This window comes from Rattus norvegicus, chromosome 19, assembly GCF_036323735.1.
Source record: "Rattus norvegicus strain BN/NHsdMcwi chromosome 19, GRCr8, whole genome shotgun sequence".
NCBI lineage: Eukaryota > Metazoa > Chordata > Mammalia > Rodentia > Muridae > Rattus > Rattus norvegicus.
In genome coordinates, this window is record NC_086037.1 from 48,353,951 (window position 1) to 48,377,450 (window position 23,500).

At 39.0% G+C, this 23,500-nt stretch overlaps 1 long non-coding RNA gene across 11 annotated transcripts in view; it reads left to right on the forward strand.

The window, feature by feature from the left end:
* The first annotated feature begins 6,014 nt into the window (after positions 1-6,014).
* LOC102553276 (uncharacterized) overlaps positions 6,015-23,500 on the forward strand; it is a 30,940-nt gene continuing 13,454 nt past the window's right edge. For 2 of the 11 annotated variants that reach the window (XR_005496788.2, XR_005496786.2), the window contains exons 1-3: positions 6,015-8,257; positions 10,872-10,925; positions 13,900-13,942. This is a non-coding gene — a long non-coding RNA (uncharacterized LOC102553276). Of the gene's footprint in view, positions 8,258-10,717; positions 10,926-13,899; positions 13,943-23,500 lie in introns of all 11 variants that reach the window. The other 9 variants (XR_005496789.2, XR_005496787.2, XR_010060469.1 and 6 more) reach the window with 8 other exon arrangements.

The following is a 23,500-nucleotide window of genomic DNA, read 5'->3' on the forward strand; positions in this document are numbered from 1 at the left end:
CCTCTGAGATATGCTTTGCGGTCAGACCCTCCACAAGGTAATGATGAACGAAAATGAGGAACTTGATATAAACACCCGGATAATATTGAATGATAAAATACAAATTCATTTAGTTCCACAACTAACGCCAAAGAAAATAATACAAATAAAAAATTATATGAAATACATCTGGTGCAAATGAATGTTCTCTGGAGTTCCACATGGTCAGGCTGGTAACTACCCTTGGTGGATGGATACATTGCCAGATTAATTTTTTGGTAAATTATTCTTTCATTTTCATAGGCAGAGAAGTAACATCCTAATCCTTTAAAAAGAGGAAAAAGATGTGGATGTTAGTAAGTTTGAGGGTAATTACTGCTTTTTTCACATTAAAAGATTTCAAGATTATCCAGATGTTTGCACAGTTCCCCAGAGAAAACTGCAGGCCATTTCCTGCCAGGCCAGAATGAGTTGTATAGTGGATATGTAACATTCATTCTGTCATTTAAAAATAATCCCACAAGTTTATTCAATAACAATGAGACGTTGTTAATTCTTGGAAGATAGGAAAAGCCACCTGGGGCCTTTTGTAGTTAATTCCTTTTGGCTCAGAAGATTCCATTCACAGTTTACCCAACTTCTCTGGAGGTCCCTTTTGTGTCCCTCCAGGCAACTTTATCTAGATGGGACTTCAGTTTCCCTAGTCTAACCAGTCTACCAGGCCAGCATAGAGCATTTGGCTCTAATAAAAACTGGATCCCTCTGCCAGAGGGCTCGGGTGAAGTAGGAGAAAACATAAATAGCATAGCAAAAATGAAAGTCAAGCTTCACCCTAAATTTAACTTCCGAATTGCTCACAAAATCCTTTCATTGCCAACTTGCCTTTACCCTCATTTTTGAAAGAGTGTTTCCAAAGACTTATATGGAATGGATTTAAAGATTAGTATGTGACTCTGTTTCCCCATCTCCTCATTAGGTCTTTATGAGATGCTAATGGGAGGAAAGGATTGTGTATTTTGAAGCAGCCAAATTCTCCCAAAGTCCCATCTTAGTAAGAAGCAGAATTGAACTAGAGGGTGAAATTGAAAGAAAAGCAATTTATTACAGCAGCGAGAGGAAGCCTCCTAAACTTACCATGAGTGTGGCATAAATTTTACGTTATAGCAAACACTTTGCAGATTGCTCTTCTGGTTGTGAAAATCATTCCAATCATTTTTATAGCTGGGTTTTCTAAAATAATGGAGTAAAACTGCCAAAGAAGACATCAGAACAAAGGTGTCGTGGATGGGGAAATGGCTCGGTCAGTGACATGCTTCTCTGAAAGCATGAGGACTGGACTTTGGATCCTCAACAAACATGGTAGGGAAGTGCTAGGCTTCTAATATCAAAATGGCATTGTGTCAGAAAGAGGAGGACTCCAGGGATCATCAAACGAACCAGCGAATTGATGTCTTCTGCATTCAGTGGAAAACTTTCCCTCAAAAGTGAGATGGAGGGGTTGGGGATTTAGCTCAGTGGTAGAGCGCTTGCCTAGCAAGTGCAAGGCCCTGGGTTCGGTCCCCAGCTCCGAAAAAAAGAAAAAAAAAAGAAAAAAAAAGAAAAAAGGAAAAAAAAGTGAGATGGAAAGCATTAGAGGAGGATATCGGACATCACTGTGGACCTTTGGCCTCTGCACATAAATACACACACACACACAGACACACACACACAGAGAGAGAGAGAGAGAGAGAGAGAGAGAGAGAGAGAGAGAGAGAGAAAGAGAGAGACAGAGACAGAGACAGAGACAGAGAGAGACAGAGAGAGACAGAGAGAGACAGAGAGAGACAGAGAGAGACAGAGAGAGACAGAGAGTGACAGAGAGTGACAGAGAGAGACAGAGAGAGACAGAGAGACTGACGCATTAGCGTCAGTATTTGTAACCTGGCTCAGGAAGTTTATCGGACCTGCCAAATTCACACAGTTCATACTGCGTATAGCCCAGTCAGCCTCTTGCTAGTGAAATATGAAATGGAACTCACTCTTTCGTCTATTCCCAGAAAGGGTTCATGCACAAAAGCATCTCCCCAGTTCTGTACATGATGTCTTATACGCAATAATACTGGTTTCGTGATGTGACTAGAGAAGCCTGCCTGGTAGAAAGGATATAGACTCCCCTGGGAATGAGGGAGGTGTGGAGAAGTGTCACGTGGTTTAACAGTGTTATTGTTTATTGGTATTTGCTCTTGGGAGGACTTTTTCTGGATCAATAGTGTCATCACTTGTAAGAGTCCTATGATATAATCATGCCACTCTTCCTTAAAGATGTGCAGGACACGAATAAGTGGTTAAACGCTTGCTTGGCTTGAGCAGGGCCCTGGGTTTGAAATCCCTGAAAGAAAAAGAAAGAAAAGAAAGAAAGAAGAAAAGAAAGAAAGAAATGGTTAGCACTGAGATCCTGAAGCAAGTGTCTCAGACATGAAAACTGAAGTTCATCTTTTTTTTTTTTTTTTTGAGACTTGAGGCTTCACTCAAAGACATTGGTTTAAGCAAAGTGAATGGAAGCAAATGACAGGACAGGACTAACATTACAGGAAATACCTGTTGTCCTGTGTACCCAGCCATGTGGAGTTATCCTGCAGGCCTACCTGCTCCCAACTGTGAATATTCTTCTCTCGTGTGTTCTACTTTGAAACTTACTAGAAATGAAGAGAGCAGCAGAAAGGTCTAGAAATATGTCTAATTTATCAGGAACGGGAAGGAGAATTCAGAAAAGAAGGGATGTCCACCCCAACCCCCACCATTTAAAGAAAAACTTGGATGAGAGGAAGTCTTAACCTCAATTTCTGCCCCGTTTGCAGCAAGAAAAACACTGCTTCTCTTGCCCATGAATGTCACAAAAGAAGCTCAACTGTATAAGCTGTGCTAACAAGACCTGGAGAAATAATGCTTCTCCTGTTGTGCAAAACGAAGTCAGTATCGTCCATATGTCAATATACTTCTCTGGCAATACAGTCCAGTGCGAACAGAGCCAGCTGAAATCAAAGCACATGGACGACGCTTTCCTTGTTTGTATGTAGAGTTCTGTACATTCTGGACGGAGGCAAATGATCTAAACCAAGTCCGGGAGTCATTTGCCTGATACTGACCCACGAGACAAAGACTTGCTTCTCAATGCGCTCCACGAGGGTTACAGCATCTAGACTGAATGAACAGCAAAGTAGTTCCACCAGCATCTATTCTTGAAACCTTCCTTTCCCGAGGACGTTGCTTTGATACTTCTGGTGCTCATCATCCTTCTACTTGCTCACTGTCTTACAATCTTGTGGCAAAGGCCCCAGGGGAGCAAGACTTTGGAAATCCTATGTCTACACGCTATGATGTCATCTCGTTACTGTAACATTACTAGGTGTAATTCTTATGTATTTATTGACCCCTGCAAGACATAGCATCATTACTTATTAGTGTCTTTTTACTTCTTATTTCTGAATATTAATATCAGAGTCCATCAACATGATATTAATTTTATGTTGACCTTAAAACAGATTTTAAAAGATTTTACCTGTACGTTTTAAAACAGTTTCTTAGGAAATAATTCAATTATAGGAAAAAGGGACCTTTATTTGTTCATTATTTTAGTGCACATTTTAAATAGAAGTATATGACAGATATGGTTCTCTGTTTGCTACATAGATTATAGCACAAAATAGCATTTTACACAAAATAATTTTGAGACATTCATAAATATTGCATAATTATGTATGATTAAGTTTTTATGTTCTTATTCTGTGGTATGATATATGTAGATATTACATATCTATCTATACCTACCTGTGTGTATGCCTATATGTCTATCAGTTTAATCAAGTTAATGAAAAAAGAAGCCAATATTGTCACTTAGATTTCTGCCATGTGAAACTGCTTAGTCACTGCCTATGATGATTCAATAACCAGATCACTAGGACAGGACTCCTTGAATGTTCATTTCATTGACCAGATACATTACAGGTTGGAGACTCAAACATAAATCCCTTGGTAGTCATAAGTGCAGATTCAATCACGGTGACTCATTTTGGCACTCTGCAGCTATAATAAGCGACTCCACGGGCATCCTAATGTAATTCAGTAATAATTACAGTCCACTAAGCAGAAAGGCATTCTGGCAGTTTCCAAGCATAGAAGTTGGTTGTCCATCATGTCTCTAAAAAAATGTGACATGAATATTCTGAGTGCTTGTGTGTAGTGGGCCTTAGAACTCTAGAGGCATGGGAGTGAGCACTTTCTGGGCATACTCTTTAGAAACTTAATAGCTCATTTGCCTTTGGAAAGTAACAGTGATAACACCTTCCATATTTGTGTCCAGTTATGTGTCTAAGTGCTTTATACTGAGTCATTGAATGTCTGACGCAAACATGGTGAAAGGCAGTGTAGTGCAAAACACACTGCAAAACACAGGGAAATGATGCTCGGATACAGGCCCGTTTCCTCACAACCCCTCTGTTAGTGGGCAGGGCCTTGGACATTGGTAAACCCAGCTTTCTGAACCAAAAACTTTCTATGCCTGAGGCAGCTGCATAGCTACTGAAGACCAGGATTTCTAGTGCCTGTTTGGCCCTCACTGTGGAAGTTCTATGTCTCCAAATATGCAGGGGCATTTCTTTATGGTAAGGTCCCAAGCCCTGAAAGTTGTGGTTATCTCTGACCATGCTGAGCAACAGCCCAAGGAAAGTTTATGGCTTTAAAAGCAGGAAAGCAGTGCTCTCCTAGATTTGCCCACTCAAAGCAGAAACAACACCCTAACGAACTTTTTCATCTTTTCTTTGGAATGTTTCAGAGCATTGTGGCAATGATGAGGGACTTGCTGGGCAGGACAGGGGAGATGGGGGATGTGTAGAACTGAACTGAAGTAAGAATGGAACTCAAGGTTTTAAAAACAGTGTTACCACTGTGAGTCAGCGGAAGGGAGGGAGGCATCACATTCTGTCCTGGTCCTCCAGTGTTTAACCCTGTATACATTGCTTTCAGAATTTTATTGTTTACTGAGTTCTGAGTTCAGCTTTTCATATCTGCTGGGTAGACACGTTTTGGGTAAAGAAAACAAAGAAGACTCCGAAAACCTTGGCTGAGTGGGGGAGGGATGTGAGATAGGAGATTGGAGAGATATATAGTCAAGACTGGAGTACCAAATAAAAATAGTGCAAACCAGTAAAAGGAGATTACTCTAATAACAAGATCTTGTGCAGATTATTAAGTCTAGATCCCAGTCCCTCGTCCCTAATGTGTGAGCTGATGATCACCCTTCTCTCCTCTCACCTATCCACTCACTTATCCAACCAGTCAACCAACCTGTCAGGCAGTTGAGGAGATGTGTGAGAAAAAGTCCCATGAAGTGCTTAGCAGCTTATTTAAGACTGAGAGCTTTCAGAGCTAATGTTGAGTTTTAAAGCATTTTAATCATGCCCACCTCTCTGATATCACATCCACTTTACAAAGTATGGCTCACCTAAGGATGCACACACCTAAGGATGCCCAGGAAGGAACAATGATATTTACACTGGGCTCCTCACTGGCATGCTACTGGGCTTTTTTTTTTTTTTTTGAAGACTGCAAATTCCATGTAGCTTATAATGAGGAAGTGGTCTGGCCATGTTGTCCATTGGCCTTATCATACTCATTCACTCACACAGGTTATTCAGACAGGTAGACATTGTTGAGAGTCAGGTTTGAGTATAGGACTAAACCCATGCTTCTGATTTTCCTGCCCAGGTAGGAGGAGGCTTCAGTACTGGCAAGAAAATGGCTTTATTACCAGCCCCATGTTATATGAATTCTGAATTTTTCTCTTTGCTTTCCAAGACATTGGCTTCTCTGTTGCTTTGTTTGAGTCAGTTTAGTTTAATTTTTCATTATGACAGATTTTCGCCTCCAATTCTTTATTTAGAGCATAGCTCTCAAACTTGTTCATTCTGTAATCCCTTTGAGGGTTTGCACAGCCCTCAAACATACCTTGAAACAGTTTGCTACCAAAATAAAAGCACGGAAGAATCATGTGGCTGTTGAGATGAAAAAAAAAACCACACAGGTAATATTTTTTATTTCGAAGGAAAGCAGTAGGCTCTGAGTGCAGAGGAGGAAAGGGGACAGAAAGGGGAGAAAAGGCATGGTGGTCAGGGCTCTTGGTCTCATAGCTAGAGAAAATCATCAGAAGGTATTTGTATAAATCCAAAGGCTCCCCGGCCAAGCAGATGTTCAGAGTATCATAGCTCCGGGCTTGGAGTTCTTTCGGATTGTCCCTGGGGAAACGCTACATCGTCTGAGAAATAAGAACAGTGATGTGGAAGGAGCAACTCGTTCTTCTTTGTGCGCATTCTCTGCTTTTCTTTCTCCTCTGCCCCAATCCTCTCCTCGCTCCTCTCTCTGGATTGCCCCCATAGGCCTCCTTGCCACTTGCCCACTCCTTCGGAAGAGATCTGAGGCTCTCGTCCATTTCTTTGTGATTCCTGAAGCCTTCGTGGACTTTTGCCTTCCAACCTGGGCTTGTTATCTCTTACTGGTTAGCAGGGATTGGCGTCCAGTAAATCCCAGCAGCCGTTCTCTTTAGCCTGTTCATCGTATTTGTACGTGGTTTTCCTGAGTTGATAAACCCGCGGCTGTTTTTCTCTTCAAGTTCCCCCTTCAGTTTCTGTGCTAATGAACAACTTCCTGCCTTGAGGCTCTGGTAAGTGCAATGAAGGCACCGGGAGTGCAGAGTTTAGCCAGGGCCTTACGAGACCTTAACCCAGCATTGTGTGCCCGTTGGGTGACTCTCCTTTTTGGACTTGGACGAAAGACTTATTAATACTTAAGAGTATCAGCTTTTTCCTCATATGAAGACTGTATAGCCACAGGAGGCTCAGCTGCCATCAAGGTTGGCAGTTGTTCCTTCCAAAGTCCTCTCTGATGCCTGATTCTCATTGGGCCAACCCTACGACTGCTCGCTTTGTGACACAGCACTAAGAATTCTGTCTGTGCATTCTCCTCAGTCTCCTAGTCTAACAATAGCAGACTCAGTGAATATCTTGTAACAGGTTAGTGTTCTATTAGTTTTACAAGCTTTCTGGGATTCTGTTGTTTGTTTGATAGATTTTTTTTTTAAGTCCAGTTTGGGGATGATGTTTTCTCTGCTTATTTCAAACTTCTGATTAGTTGCCTTAACCTCAATTTCTTTCTACTTGTATTGATGGCTTAAAATTATTCACCTTCCCCCACTGTCCCTCTGTCCTGTACAGTGAGTCAGATCGCATGCCCTCCCCCATCCCCGGCTCTATCTAAGTGGTCCAATTTTCTGGTTTTTACTGGAAGTCAGATCAAAACTACTTTTCCCCCCTTGAGATCTAACTCTAACCCTCTGGGAGATGTAAGTGTGATAGAGTCTTATTATTAATTTGTCCCACAGGTAGGCTTTGATTTATTTTCCCCTTTCCTTAACATTTCGTTATTCTTTCAAACCTATTCTATCTAGCAATTGATGTCCCCACCTGTGTGCACTACTCCTAGTACTTGAAGTTAATAGCAAAATCTAGTTCATCTTATTTCACATGCAACGTCAATTCCCAATTCTCAATAACAGGAAATTCAACATCAAACACCCATGTACAAACTTTAAATCAGCCTGAAAATCTACATGGATGGCCATCTTAAGGAAGTTCCTCTCATTTCCCACTCATTGAATAATTCTTTAAAATGATCAATTTCCCAAGACTCTAGCTGACTTGTTTGGCATAAACAATTACCTGCGTGGATGGAGGATAGTTTCTCTAAACCATCAAACCAATACATTATCAAGTACATCTGGATGCTGGTCAACAGACTGACTTAGATACACAATACAAGGACAACTGGCTTTCCATTCCAGAGATGATGCAGATTTTTCTGCTTTTGCAAGATTAAACAGAAATATGAACTTCTGCCGCAACCTCAAAGGTTTGCAGACAAGCAGGTGCGGGGACCTCGCTGATCTTGCTCTAAGTCGAAAGGAGGAGTAGAAATTGTGCCATAAACAATTCTCTATTGTTTGCATTTCCACACAACCACTGTCGTTGGAACACAGAATGCAGAAAGTAAAAGCATCTCAGAATTCCTGTAAGGTTTATAAGCCCCTCTGTTAGGCTTTGTCCTTTTGTGCGGAGTTTCCTTTATCACAGTCACTATCATTTTCTCAATGTAATGATTACCTTTGAAGAAGTTGGTGGTGTGTGTGTGGGAAGAGCTGAACTTTGAAGTCCCATAGCTTGAGGTGATGACTCCAAACCTTGGGCAAGGGGTAGGGCTTCAGCTTTCTTGGCTACAGTTTCTCATAAATACATTAGGGATAACCATTCTTTCAGTCAGACGATGCATTTGAAGATAATACACAAAACCACCTACCAGTGTGGGGAGCAGAAGGTATAAATCAAGTACATCGGTAGAAATTGAGTTATGTTTTTGTGTTACTCATGAACTGATGCTACACATACTAACTTTACATCTGCAGTTACATGCAGACTTTCTAGGTTTGATTGCCACAAAGCTGGAAACACCTGGAAAATTCTCAGAAATCTATTGTTCTCATACCAAAGTCTCTTGTTCCAATTTCAGCAAGTTCCAGAATTGCCTTAATGTTTGCTCATAAATTGAAATATAAAAGTTATTAGGACGAATAATTTTGAGTCTTATTAACAAACAGAAATCCTCCCTTTACTGGAATTTGATTGGGAAAAATAGAGGCATGTATAAGTTGTGGGATGCTGGAGTCTACAAGGGTTAGTGAGGAACAAACACACAGAGACAAGAATATGAATTAGGACTTTAAGAGAGAGACTGTGGAACTCTAGCTGTTATCCTCGCAGTTATCAGTAGTCTCAGTCCTGATCACCCATCAGGACCTGCTTAGAAACTTTCAGAAAATATGCATACCTAGGACGCTGCCTGATGCTTCAGAGATCAGGATTTGATCTTTGAGGGAGGCCATCTTTAATGTGTAATAGTCTCTTTTGTAGTTGAAATGTATAAACTTAAAAATAGACAGTGACATTGCTCAGTGGATAAAGACATTTGTCCCACAGACCTGGGGACCTGAGCTTCACCCCAGAACTCACTCTAAGACAGAACAAGTCTAGAGTGTTGCCCTCTGACATACACATGTGTCATGGAAGACACACACACACACACAGAAACATACATGTACACATATGGATGCATATACAAATGCAGATATGCATACACAGAGACATACGCAGACATATACATGTACATACAGACACATACACACCTGCATACACATGCACAAACACAGACACATACACATGCACACACACATACACATGCACACACACACACACACACACACACACACACACACACACACACACACACACACACACTGAAAAGAATCAGAATTTGGAGAATTGGGTTATAGGAAACATTTTTACCAAGTTTTTACCATACTACAGACTCTGAATCAAACTATTCTTTGGTACGATTTTAAAAGTAATACTTAGTACCTTTCTTTATGTGAGCTACTTCTATGACCTGATTTTTAATGGAGGCTTCAGGATTTATTGATTTAGTTACAACATTTATTTAAATAAAACATTTTCATAATAACTAGATGACTCTGGGAGCAACTTGACCATCGTCCTTGCAAGGCGACATTCACCAACTGTCATAGCTCTTTTCTTTACCCCAGGCTTCTGTATGAGCCACCAGTCTTGGTGCTGCCCATGTCCAGTCTTTGTTACAGCATCTCATAAGCAACTCCTATGTTTCTTAAAGGGAGTCAGTCACAGTAAGATCTTTAAGAAATTCCCCCACAGTAATTAGCCCAAGTAGCTCTTGTTATTGGCATCACAGTGTGTGAAGTGGATTTTCATGTACCAGGATGGCACAAGTACTATTGTATCATCTTTCCCATTTCCAAGTATAAACACAGAAAAGAAGCTCTGAATGGCTTGCTCAATGTGTGCAGAATCAGATTTATCCACAGATCTTTGAGGCAAACACTTGAATTTCATTCTTGATTATAGATTCCTAAATCTGCCTGGCAAATTTTTAGATCCTTAGCTTTTTTTCTCTGCGGTAGTTGATATTTCAAGGGAAGCATGAATAGAAAGTCCCAGAGCAGTAGCTCGTGCTTTATAACTTTCCACAAATCTTATTTAGAATAACAGAAATCAGACTATGCTAAAAATGGTGACCCCAAGTCCTAGTTCAGTTGAGGATGACCTTGTTTGTGGTTTTGTGCAAGAATAGTTACTAATAGTTCCTCTTCTCTCTCCAAAGACTAGCTGTTAAGATGTTAAGTATTTGGCCATCCATGTAAAGAGGGTTTGGGCATATCGAATCAGCATGCATCAAAATTTTGTCTTTCTATTGATTTTAATTAATTAAAATAAATAGAACTAGATTACATATACTATTCTTGCCAGTATGTAAAGTGCTTTGAGCAAACTCTCCTATTCTTAGCTAGCCTCCCCTTCCCCTCTTTTAGCCCCCCTTTTTCATAAGACAGTTTCCTCCCTGCTTTCTTTCCTTGTGTACATAAATTATGCTGTGCATTTATATAAAATTTAAGATCCACAGATGAGAAAAGACAAATACTTATTTTAAGAGATACACTTAATTTCCTTATTAAAGTTTTCTTCATTTATCTCCATTTTCCTGCCTATAACAAAACTCTGTTTTTGATGGCTAAAAATATTCTATCATGAATATGAACCATAATTTCTTATTTGTCTGTTGACAGACACCAAGGTGGATTTCATAGCTTCTGGATAGAGCATCGGTGAACATTGATGTATCTTTGTGACAACTAAACTTGGAGTATTTTAGGTTAATATCCAGGAATGATATAACTGGTTAATATGGTATGTCTAATTTAATTTTGTTTCTTTAAATAGAAAATGTTAAACTAATTTCCACAGTGGCTTCATGTGTTCAAATCCCCATCAACTGTAAGTAACGATTTTCTTTTGGTTACTTCCTTATGTCTACTCTCCTCCTTCCTTCTCTTCTTCCTCCCTCCCTTTTTCCCTCCCTCCCTCCTCCTCCTCCTCCTCCCTCTTCATTGGTGCACAAACATCCTGGCCAGCAAATAGGCTACTGAAATGAGCAGACAGTTTTCAAAAGAAAAATACAAATGGCCACTAGACACATGTAAATATGTTTAACATTCTTAGCCATTAGAGAAATGCAAAGCAGTGTTGTTTTCTATTTTGGCAAAACAACTTGTTTCTCCATCAATTTCCAGAGTTCTTTCATGCCACTTAGAGTTTCAATGAGATTTTAATGTACATGGGATTGAGAATAGCTACACTAATTTATTAGTTTACTAGTCATGATTGCATTAATTAATCATTCATTTCTCTAAGCCCGATAGCACATAGTTTACATTCAACATCTGACTCCATACTTACAAAACCCAGTGAAGTGGGCATGGTGCTGTTCTCAATTAGCAGATGAAAAAAATGAGGTAGCAGTGGGCCTCAAATTTTGTTTTGGATTCAGACTCCCAGACTCCTAGAGTCCTAGAGTCTCAGAAGTGCCAGAAGTTTAGCCTGGGACTGACCGCAATGTCTACAATCTTGTCCTGAAATGCAGAACCCCCTCCCATTCTACAGAACTAGGTCTTTGCAAGCTTCCAAGCAAAAGTTCTTGTCTTTAGTTATTTGCCAAGTGCACAGGGCATAAAAGAGTACGAGAATAAGGAAGTAGTTTTTGCAACGTGCTGTTGGAACTTCACCCCTCCAAATCCATTATTGTCTATTGTTCTAATATGTAGAGACAGTGTGAAGTATTCAACTTAAAGCTCAACCTTTCTTTTTACACAGACTGAATATCTAGATTTACGTCTTACTTTTCATCTGCACTTCTCAAAATGCCCTGGACTAGTTAAAGTACTTGGCCAGTGACTTATGAATTGTATAAAGTTTTTCTGACATAGTTAAAGCTAGGTCTATTTTTATTATTTATGTAAATGAACAAAGCACCCAGGTACTAGTTACAAATGAATGCTACTCAACAGGTTTAGCCAAACATTTGCTATGAAAACAAAACATTGTAGAAAAACACACAGTCGAGAAGTGGAAATTTTCTGCAGTAACTTGCTTATGGGCAGAATTAACAGAAGGTGGTGGATATTTGGACATTGGAAGTGGAAGAAAACACCCTAAATTTCTGTCTCAGAAGCACTCCATGAATGTTGGAGTAAATCCAGCATCATTTAGTATGCCCGTTGACATGGATATTGGGATAAATTTGGTAGCATCCTTTAGTATTCCTGCTCCTTGCATGTTAGAGTAAGTCCAGCATTTTTCCTTTGCTCTATGAATGTTACAGTAAATCTGGGTAGCATCTTTTAGTATTCCTGAATAATGGATGCTGGAGTAAATCTGGGTAGCATCATTTAGTATTTCTGCATCACGATCGTTGGAGTAAATCCGGGCAACATTCTTTAGTATTCCTGCTCCTTGGATGTTGGAGTAAATCCAGGTAGCATCATTTGGTATTCCTGTTGAGATGCTTTTATTTGCCATTAAGAATTCAGTCTGTTCTAAAGGTGGAATCTACTCTCAGGCGGGCAAGGGTAGTAAATGTGAAATGCAAAATCAAATCAATATGTCCTTGAGCATTTTGCTATACTTGAGGTGGGATTTGGGGGCTAAGGAATGGAGGAAATTTTCTGAATGCAAAAGATTGAGAAACAATATGATAGAGGACATTTGCTTTGCAGATTAAAGGATTGCAACTCAATTAGATAATGCCAAAGGAACATTTATGTGGCAGTAGCCAAAGACAGGTTACTCTGGAGCCTGAACAGTGCTTATGGGAGGTATAGTGGTCATAGCACATAACATCTTCATAAAATGCTTGAGGACAGTATTGAACATTGAGTGACAAAATGGGTATTGGCTAGGTCCTGAGCCTCACAGTCAATTTGAGATGCTGATCTGGTCCAGCGCCATGATGTCAGTGTGAGGAGATGCTGCTTTGACACAATCTTGAGGATTCTGAAGGAGTCAGAAAACAAAGCAGAACAGATCTATATAAAGAGAAATTTGTTAAGACTGTGGCTGGAGGAGTGTATGAAAGGACATCTCCAGAAGTAGCTGAGATTAGGGAACAAGGCTGAGGGACAGACTTGCTATAAGCTAGCCCAGACCCCACCCACTGATTCAGACAGATGATATAGAAAGCAGATTTCAGTTAACTTGGCCAAACCAATGAACTAATAAAATAGGCCAGCACAAATACAGAAATAAATCATCCAAACATGATTAATGTGCACATGGAATAGAATTTCTCAAAGCAGGTACAAAGTATATTTTTCCACTATTACACAAATTATATAACATTCCCATAATTTTGAGATCTTAAATGAGAAAATGTGAACCCCAGCTCCAAGTGTTGACTTCTACAAGGCACAACCGTTACAGATGCATTTGGCAAGAAAGAAGAAAAAAAAGACGATTCTATTGGAGGTGAAAAGAACTGGGTTAGCAATCTCGTTTTTCTTCACTGTGAACATTTAAGTCTGCTTATAAGATAACTCTGAGATTTTATTTTCATAGAAGGCCATACTCAGAGAGCCAGCAGTGCTGAAGGGCTTACAGATGTTCAGGCTGCTGAAAGGGTTGAAAATGCATGCAACATAGGAAGTACAATTTCGGCAGTTAAAACCAGACTTCCTTTCTCTTCCTTGTTTGTGCTTGCCTTTCCCTCATTTTCCTTCTCTGCCTTCCCCTTCCCTGTAGCAGGACTATGTTTTTGATGTCCCTTTCTGTCTTGACAATACATCCCAAACTGCACCTGCTTTCCCCAGGGCTTATCTATTCTTTCCCAGACACGTGTAAATAAGTGGAAAGTTCAGACCTGTGTAGACAGCGCTGTTACTATCTCATGTCTCCAACAATCTCTGTATCTTTTCAGGCGAACCATCTAGCTTCGTGAGTTTTGCTGTCAACAACTAGAGGTAGGACTGTTAGCAGCCTCTTTGTTGCCCACTTGAACCTGGAAATTCAAACATTTCTGGAGTGGTCCTTCATGGATACTGGGGAGTGTGGAATTGTGAAAGTAATTCTTGCTCTTGGAACAACTGCAAGGGAAAATTTGCTTTTCAGAGCTCTTTAGAATCTAGCTCCTATTCCTTTGGCTCCCATAGTTCTTTTCTGTATAATGATGTCACCTCACTAGTCCTTTGCTAGTTTTTTCCCCCAGTGTCTGACCTATGGCAGACTATTGCTTTACTTGGAATTATTCATTCTTTGACTGCCATTACTGAAGACATGGAGTCTCAGTTCAAGGACTCATGCTGAAATTAGGAGAGAATGCAAATACCGTAAAGCATTTTAAACATTGCCCTTGACCTCAGTAGAGGACTCCTGGAAGGCCTATGCATAGGGTAAGTTTTACTTATAACTATAGGCAAGATTGTACATTCAATGTCAAGTTACTTCTTTATTTCATCTGTAAAATGAGGAAAATCTCTTGATATCTTCCTTATGAGGTTGCAGAAGTTCAAATAAGATAATGAAATTATTAAGTACTTAGCTCCTGTATAATGTAAAGTAGCTACTCATTAAAGTTAGCTAATTCTTTACTAAGTGTATTATGTACTGGCTAAACTTAACAGCTTTAAATTAAGACAAATTGGAATGGATGCTAAGTAGAGTTTAACACTTTCTTAAGATGTGACTTTGAGGAAGTACATTGCCTTTCCCTCACAATGTCCGATAAAACAAAATTTCTTGTATAGGGGAGCATAGGTTAGAAGGGACCAGTGAGTATAATTATAAGCAGATTTATAATAAAATCATACTGATTTTATTTAAAGATGGAGGTCTTGAAATTAATGATTCATAAGACAGTAATTATTAGTTATAAATCTTAATATATATTGTATGTCACCCTTTGATAGAGGTGAGAGCTTTTCTTTGAAAATTAAATGCATGGGTTATGTGTTTGGTTTTGTCCATGGGAAAACTGGTTCCACTTATTAATAAGTACATTTATGTTTGCAAGTTTATTCCTTTGATCTCAATGTGAACCAGTGCTTTGCCTTAATGTCATAGAGAGGAGTCTAATTGTTTGATTGTTATGTAATGATCAAAATGAGAATCTTAATGAAACAGGTCATGATGAGCAGGGCACTAAAAGTCTGTGTGTGTGTGTGTGTGTGTGTGTGTGTGTGTCTGTGTGTGTCTGTGTTGGCATGTGTGTGTGCCCATGTGTGTGCATGTATGTGTATGCGTGCATGTGTGTCTCTGTGTGCATATGTGTGTACACATGCATGTGTGTACGTGTGTGCACATGTGTGTGCACACATGAATGTGCATACATGTGTATCTGTGTGTCTGTGTGTATATATGTGTGTCTATGTGTGCATGTGTGTGTGTCTGTGTGCATGTCTCTCTCTCTGCATGTATCTATATGTCTCTATATGTTTGTGTGCATACCACAGAAGGACCCTGAATGTGTTGGGTAAGGATCAGGGTATCAGTATACCTATGGAATACACCATAAACAGATAACAATGACTGTGGCAGGTCAAGGGGTCACACTAACACTCTGCCATATGTAGCTGGTGAGATATATATTCTGAGAAGAGCAGCAGCCATTTACTCACCTTTCTGGATTTTAATTATAGGCTTCTAAACTAGGAGTGGTACAATTCTTCCTCATATATTAAATAATGTCATTTGTTTAAAAAAAGAAGTGAGGAAAAAACATCTGATCTTTGTAAGAGAGATACTATTAATCTCACTGAATATATTCTTTTGTGGTTTCTTCATAAAGCATTTAAATATAGATTAATTGTAGGAAGATGGAAAATACATTTCACTCTGTAACAGGAAACTACAGATAGAATCAAAGTGTATTTAAGACTTGTGGAACAGAGTTAAAATATAAAAAAGAGAGTCAAGGAGTTCCTGGGTCCCTACACCAGAAGAAGGAAATGGAAGACAAAGGACCCTGGTGATCTTACAGCTCTCCCTTCTCATCTGTAAAATCACATGCACAGGACACTAGGTTTCAAATTCTTCCTCAGCAGTGACAGGCTATTCCTACCTATGTCTTTCTGGTCAGAATTAATGCCTCATTGCTGGCCTCCTCTCTGGCTCTTTTGTTCTTATATTTTACTTTTTTTCTTGCTTTTATTTTATTTTGTAGGTCTTCCCATGTTTCAATATCTTTCAAAGTACCCATGAGTTTTATGTGTTTTAAGAAAAGTCTCACCTTTGATCTTGCCTAGTTGATTTAAGTGCTAAACTTTTTCTACCAAAAAGTGGATAATAAATAATGAAAAATGGATTTTTAAGTTAATAAAAACATGAATTTGACACTGATTTCATAATAACCTATGTGAACATAGAGAAATATCTTTTAAAACTTAAAGATAAGGTTGTTGGATAAGTTTAGAAAATTTCCAAATGGAAAGCCATCATGGAATATTCAAAACATCAGTCATAATTGGTATGTAGGGAGTATTACCTACAGTGATGGAGTGGCTCCATAGAACTCCATCAGTGTTTCCACTGAAACATCTCTTGCTTCTACACTAATACTCTGTAGAGAACATACAGTAAATATAATTTATATTATATTGGCAATAGTCATTGGAAAAATGAATGTCTTTGCAATATTTTCATACCTATTCTAAATATATTTTGATGATATGTATTTTCTATTAGCTTCTCTTATTCTTTCTCTGCTTCATTCCTTTCCCTTCCCTAATATTCTCTTTATTTTCATGTGCTTTCTTCTATCCACTGTTCATTTTTCTTTTCTTTGAGTTCACATATTAAATAAAATAAGTGATACTTAATCTTTCTGTACCAGGCTTGTTTTTGTGATATCAAGATTTCTTTGTTTTGTTTGCTTGTTTGTTTCTTTCTCTCCTTCCGTCCTTCCTTCATTCCTTCCTTTCTTCCTTTTCTAAGAACTGATCAGAAAGAGGTAGGTAGACATAGTGAATCACTGCTGTAGAAGAAGAACATGCCTAACTAAAAGAATTTGAAACATGCTATCTCACAGTTTTGTGTGTGAGTGTAGTGTGTGTTAGAAATTGTCTTACTCTGTAGCCCAGTCACCCTGAAAGTCAAAGTCATTATCCAGCACAAGCTCACTTACAATTCACAGTAAGTCCCCTGTCTCAGCTTCCTGAGTCTTGGAATTTTAGGCATGTGCTGCCATGAACAGCTCATATTTATTGATTGATTGACTGATTGACTGATTGACTGATTGACTGATTGATTGTGAGGAGTGCACACATGCCACAGGACGTCATAGGACAGTTTACAGGACTTCTGTTCTTCCTATTCATCAAGTGGGTCCCAGGAATCTAACTACAAAATCAAGCTTGCCAGCAGATATCTTTACTTGCTGGTCCTTGTCACTGACCCACTCATGTGTTTTGATTTGTTTCCCTGATGACTAACAAGGTTGAACGGGTATTCATGTTCATGTATTTTATGTATTATTGGTTAGTCATACTACTTCTTTTGAAAACTGCAGTTCAGTTGCTGATTTATTTTTTGGGCTACTGGCTCATTTGGTATTTAATCTTCTGTCAAAAGAATGACCATCAAAGATTTCTCCCATTCTGAAGGCTGACTCTTTACTTTCTTGTACAGTAAAGAAGCTGAGTCAATTGTTGCTAACAAAACAAATCTGAAATTTTATTCTTCTAAATGTAATGAGTAATGAAAGACCGTGTAGAGCAGGTTACTGAGATTTCTTATTTCCATATGCTTTCTTTCTTTAAGTGGCACAAATATGACTAGGAAAACAGAGAAATTTGGAAAACCAAACACTGATTAATGTTGGTGATCAGTCAAAAGATAACAGAATAAAGCAAATATATCAATGAAGTAAGACATTTACTTACAGACCATCCACATGCTACAAAATTCCCTTTACATTTTCTTACTATCGAATTAAGGCAAATTCATCAGTTAACCTAAAAAAGAACCACTTATTTTGGCTTGCAGTTGCAAGGGGATAGTCCATGATTGATTGTCTCCATTGTTTGGGTTCATTGACCATGTAGCTCATCATGATAGAAAGGAGCTGCTCAGCTCATGGCTATGATGCAAAACAACAAAAGAAGAAAGGGCCAGGGCCCCATAATCCCATTTCCTATCCTGTTTACAAAGGCATAGGGTCCTCTCACTTGATTATATTTTCTAAATGTTCTTCTGTCACCCAATGACATCAAACTAGAAAGCAAGCCCTTAACACCAGGACCTTTAGATACACTTAAAACCAATACTATAGCACCATTAGCCTCATAGGAAGACATTTAGGTTAATCTAGAATCAAAATGCCTGCCATTATCAGATCATTAGTCTTATGCTGAACTTGGCTATAATTACTGAGACACAGCCCATTTAGAAAGTCAAGGCCAGTAGGTTTGTCCACAGCTCTTTTATCTGAAATCAAGTGTAGAGTCAGAAAGGAAGGAAACATTTCTGCAAATGGAACACACAGAGAGGAGAGCTGTATGACTCCAGGGAGTATGAAAAAGAACGAGAAACACTTTAGAAGAAAACATCAGAAAGAAAATGTTGGGTTTCCCATCTTTATTCTATTTATTATATTCATTAGCTTCTCCAACAAAGTATTTTAAAAGTTAATTTATGGGTGTACATTTACTCGCTTTCTTACTTTAAAAGTCTTTCATTGAAGGTAGCAGCAACTACAATTGCCAAGTAGTGGGAAGAAACAAATAGAAGAGAATGTCATTAAGTCCCATGATAAAAGTGTGGTCAGTTCAATGGCATTTGTTTGTAAATTTGATTTGGTAATAGACTGTTTTTATAAAATGGGGAGGGGAACAGAAGTTTCCCCTAAATCATTAGCTGACATTTATACCTAAAGTGTTATTACATTTCCAAATAATGTTTTAAATGTCTGGTGGAAATAATATTTGTCAATTATATCACAGGACACGACAATGATAATCACAAAGTGTTTAAAGTATACTTAGAATATAGCCCAGGATAAATTGGCAAAATGTCCTTAGAAAAGAAGATCCCTTTTGTGCTTTATCTGGGGAACCTTAACCTTAATGAAAAAACAGTCATGAATCCTAGTACAACCATATTTCCCAATCTAATTATCAGTTTTCATTTTGAGTATCTACATTATGACATCTTACTTGCATAAATAAAAATAAAATAGGGAGAAGTCTGGAACAGGAAAAAATCTAGAAAAAAAAGAAAAAAGAATGAGATGCTTCCATAACTTTAATTCAATAGGAGCACAGAGACAGGAGAGCTATGTGAGGGGGAACATCCTTGGAATGTGATGCCCAAGACAAGTGCTAGTGACAGAAAAATGTTGAGCAATATTCATATGTAAAACATCCAGTAATATAATTTTCTTATGTGAAAATCAAATGGTAGGCTAAGGCATCTACCATCATCTATCTATCTGTCTGTCTGTCTGTCTATCTATCTATCTATCTATCTATCTATCTATCTATCTATCTATCTATCTATCTGTCTATATCTTCCTTTCTTCCATCATCTATCCACCTATCTATCCTTCTAGTTACTCATCCATCATCAAGGATCCTATTAGCTTATTTCTCATAACTTTCTTGAGTCAAATAGCCAATTTTTTTACCACTCTTCTGTGTTTGTGTCCTTGTGGCCCAGGGCCTGGTGCAGAATATTTCTCTTCAAGTTGATGGTCAGAAGTTCATTAGGAGTGTCCTGGAGACTGAGAAAACAACATGTTATTGCCATTGTGCTTGAATGGCAGAATTTGTTGGTAAGACCCTATTGCTGAAGATTCCATGCACTTTTATCTAAGACATGGAGAAATCAAGTGTTAATAATGAGAAAGCTCCTCCTCAAAGCCTGATTCTGAATATTTCTATGAAATCTGCTAGGGAAGAATAACATTAACTGACCTTGCCTAGAAGCTGCAGCGATGATGGGCCTGTCAAGATAAACTCATGAATGTAACAGTGGCACAGAAGTTATGGAGGTGACCAAGTGCTACTCACTAGGTTTCAAGGCCTTTTTCACAGGAGAAATGAATGCCTGGCATTAAAAATTTAGTAAAGCTATATTACTCCTGGGAATATTCTCAAAAGATGCTGCAACAATATAGCAAAGGGCACATGCTTCACTATGCTCATAGCAGACTTATTTATAATAGCCACAAGTTTGAAATAAGCCAGAAGTCCCTCAACAGAGGAATGGATACAGAAAATGCCATACATTTACACAATGGAGTACTACTCAGCTATTAAGAACAATGACTTCATGAAATTCTTAGGCAAATGGATGGAACTAGAAAATATCTTTCTAAATGAGTTAAGCCAGTCACAAAAGAGCACATATGGTATGTATTCACTGATAAGTGGATATTAGGCAAAAAGCTCAGAATACCCACGATACAACTCACAGACCATAAGAAGCTCAAGAAGGAAGCAGAACAAATCACGGATGCTTCAGTCATACTTAAAAGGGAGAACAAAATAATCACAGGAGATAGAGGGTGGGAGGGGCCTGGGGAGAAGGAAAAAGGGGAGGAGAAAAAGAGGGGCAGGATCAGGTATGGGAGGGATGGGGGAAATGTACAGAGGGTGCGGAAATTGTCTAGAGGTGTGTAGCAATAGGGATGGGGAAGTAGACGCCAGAAAGTCCCAGATGACAGGGAAGCAAAAGGCTCCCAGGATCTAGCCAGGATAACATTAGCTGAAATATTCACTAAAGGGGAGAGAGAACCTGTAGAGACTATATCCAAAGGTTAGGCACAACCCCTGGTTGAGGGATGTGGCCACCCACGAATCTCAAAAATATTAACACAGAATTGTTTCTGTCTAAAGGAAATACAAGGAAAAAGAGTGGAACAGAGACTGAAGGAAAAGCTATCCAGAGACTGCCCCACCTGGAGAATCTATCTCATATAGATATGACACGAAACCCAGACACTATTGCTGACAGGAGCCTGATATAGCTGTCTCCTGAGAGGTTCTTCCAGAGCCTGACCAATATAGACAGGGATGCTCCCAGACAGCCATTGGACTGAGCACAGGGACTCCAATGGAGGAGTTAGGGAAAGGACTGAAGGAGTTGAAAGTGTTTGCAACCCCATTGGAAGAACTACAATATCAATCAACCACACCCACCAGAGCTCCCAGGGACTAAACCACAAGCCAAAGAGTAAACATGGAGAGACCTATGGCTCCAGCTGCATATGTAGCAGAGGATGGCCTTGTTGGACATCAGTGGGAGGAGAAGTCCTTGTTCCAGTGAAGGCTCGATGCCCCACTGTAGAGGAATGCCAGGGTGGGGAGGTGGAAGTGAATGGATGGGTAGGAAAGCACCCTCCTAGAAGCAGGAGGAGCAAGATGGGATAGGGGGTTTCTGGAAGGGAAACTGGGAAAGGGTATAACATTCAAAATATAAATAAATGAAATAATCAATAAAAAATAAGTCTAGTGAAGAACTGATGGCTAGGGAACTTTTAGGCCCTTGGGATTACCTATTCCTATTGTTTTGTTAAGTAGACACTGTAAGGATTTGCAGAAACTCATGAGTGGTCAAACTTCATGAGTGGTAGAGTCTCTAACCACATATCATAGATCTGTATCACAGGGATAAGGTCTGGATGTACTAGGGGAAAACAGTACCTTCTGGACGTGACAGGATGCACCCTCAAGAGTTCATATAAACTTCAGGAGCTCAACATAAGTGGGGGACGGGCTCATGAACCCTTACCCCTAGCTGAGTAGCTATTGACAGATGATGACTGATAGGGAAAGATAAATCCGTTTTCTTTCACTGTATATCCTTGGTGGGTGGTCAATGTTCTTATTTATGACCCAACAACATGTATAAATGTGCAGGGTACATTGGAATTAGCAGGATATTTTTTAAAAGTTATGAACTTGGAAGAGGAGTTGAAAACGTTGATCTGGGAGAGTAGGGTGAACACACTCAAAATGCATGGTATACATGCCTGATATTCTGAGATAATTAATAACATATTTGAGAAGACATATTTATGTCACTGCAATTTGATTAAACAAGGAGGAATGTGAAGGACATGGGATAAGGTGATTTTGAAGTGAGGAGCTATCTGAGAAACACTGTGTCAGAGGGGAGTTTGGCTTACAGAATTGGAGACGAGAGCAAAAACAGTGCTCAAAGGCAGCCTTGCTACATTCAGAGGACATGGAGACAAGAATGCCTGCAAACAATTCATTCTGTGAAAGCATTTTTAGAGGAAGCCACATTTAATTTTAAAGACCCAGGCACCCCATCTCCTTTGGTTCCCAGGCAACTGAGCACTTTGTAGTTGCTGTATATGGACTGGGTGAATTGTGAAATTGAAAGTTCCTTTTATATTGGGCTGTTTTATATGTGGCCACTGAGGTAAATGTTTAATAAGCAACCACAGATCGGTTATGGGAGTTGCGTTTATTTTATAGGCATTAGTTGTGAGCAAGTTGGGGAGCAGAACGAAGCATATGCATAAGGTTTCAAGATCAGTTTTATTGCTTCATAAAGCTTTTATAGTATTTCCTTTTAGTGCGATATGAACCGAATGAACTAGAAGGTGCCCTCAGTCAGTGGTAGGTACAGAGACTTGATTTGTGCACATGGCTCTAGTGTCTGCTTTTTGTCATTTACCTTTTCTTTATTGTAGTTGATACACATAAACAAGGAGTTTTGTGTTCACAGGAATAAAATAAAAGATGAGGGAACTTCTGATTTCCTGTCCTCCAACTTTCTTTCACAACAAAGGTTCCATTTTTCTCTGGGATTTTTGACCTTCTGTTCCTCATTTCCTACATTCATCCATGGTTGTTGGGGCTTATTTACTGAGTGACTTAGAATTTCCCCCTTTACATGTTCCTGCTGATTAGTCTATTTTTTTATTACAAGGTATTTGGGTCGATTTTGCTTCCAGCATCCCCAGGTTGTGAGCGGTTCTGTTCTTCATTCCATTTCAAAAGTTAGCAATGATAGATGAGCCACCATGATGGAGCACTGCGGGGGAATGGCCGTGACCTCAGCTTCACAGTTCCTACCCTATGTGCTGTGTCTGAAGTACGAACTCCATCTCTGTGTCTTGGTTCTGTTTGCTCTGTCAGTTCATATGTCTATGAAACAAACTCTCAGATAAGTCCAACAGATCAAAGGTCAACTGAAACCCAGACAACTATCCAGTTCTCCCACTCTGAGGTAGAATACATACATGAGAATTTGTTGAAATGTGCATAATAAATGCAAACATACTGATATAGTAGATTTAAAATGCTTTATAATGCTTTGGGGGACCTATAATATCCATTTTATGTATTTATAAATATGTAAATATATGTAATATGTATGCACATATTTTCCTATATTTATGTTTACACGTACTAAAATATACATATATACACATACATTTACATAGAAATGGGTTGCTACAGTCCCTTTTATGCTATATATATGTATATATAAAGTATTACTATACTATAACATGAATGTGTCCCTTAAAATTTATGTGTTGGAAATGTGAT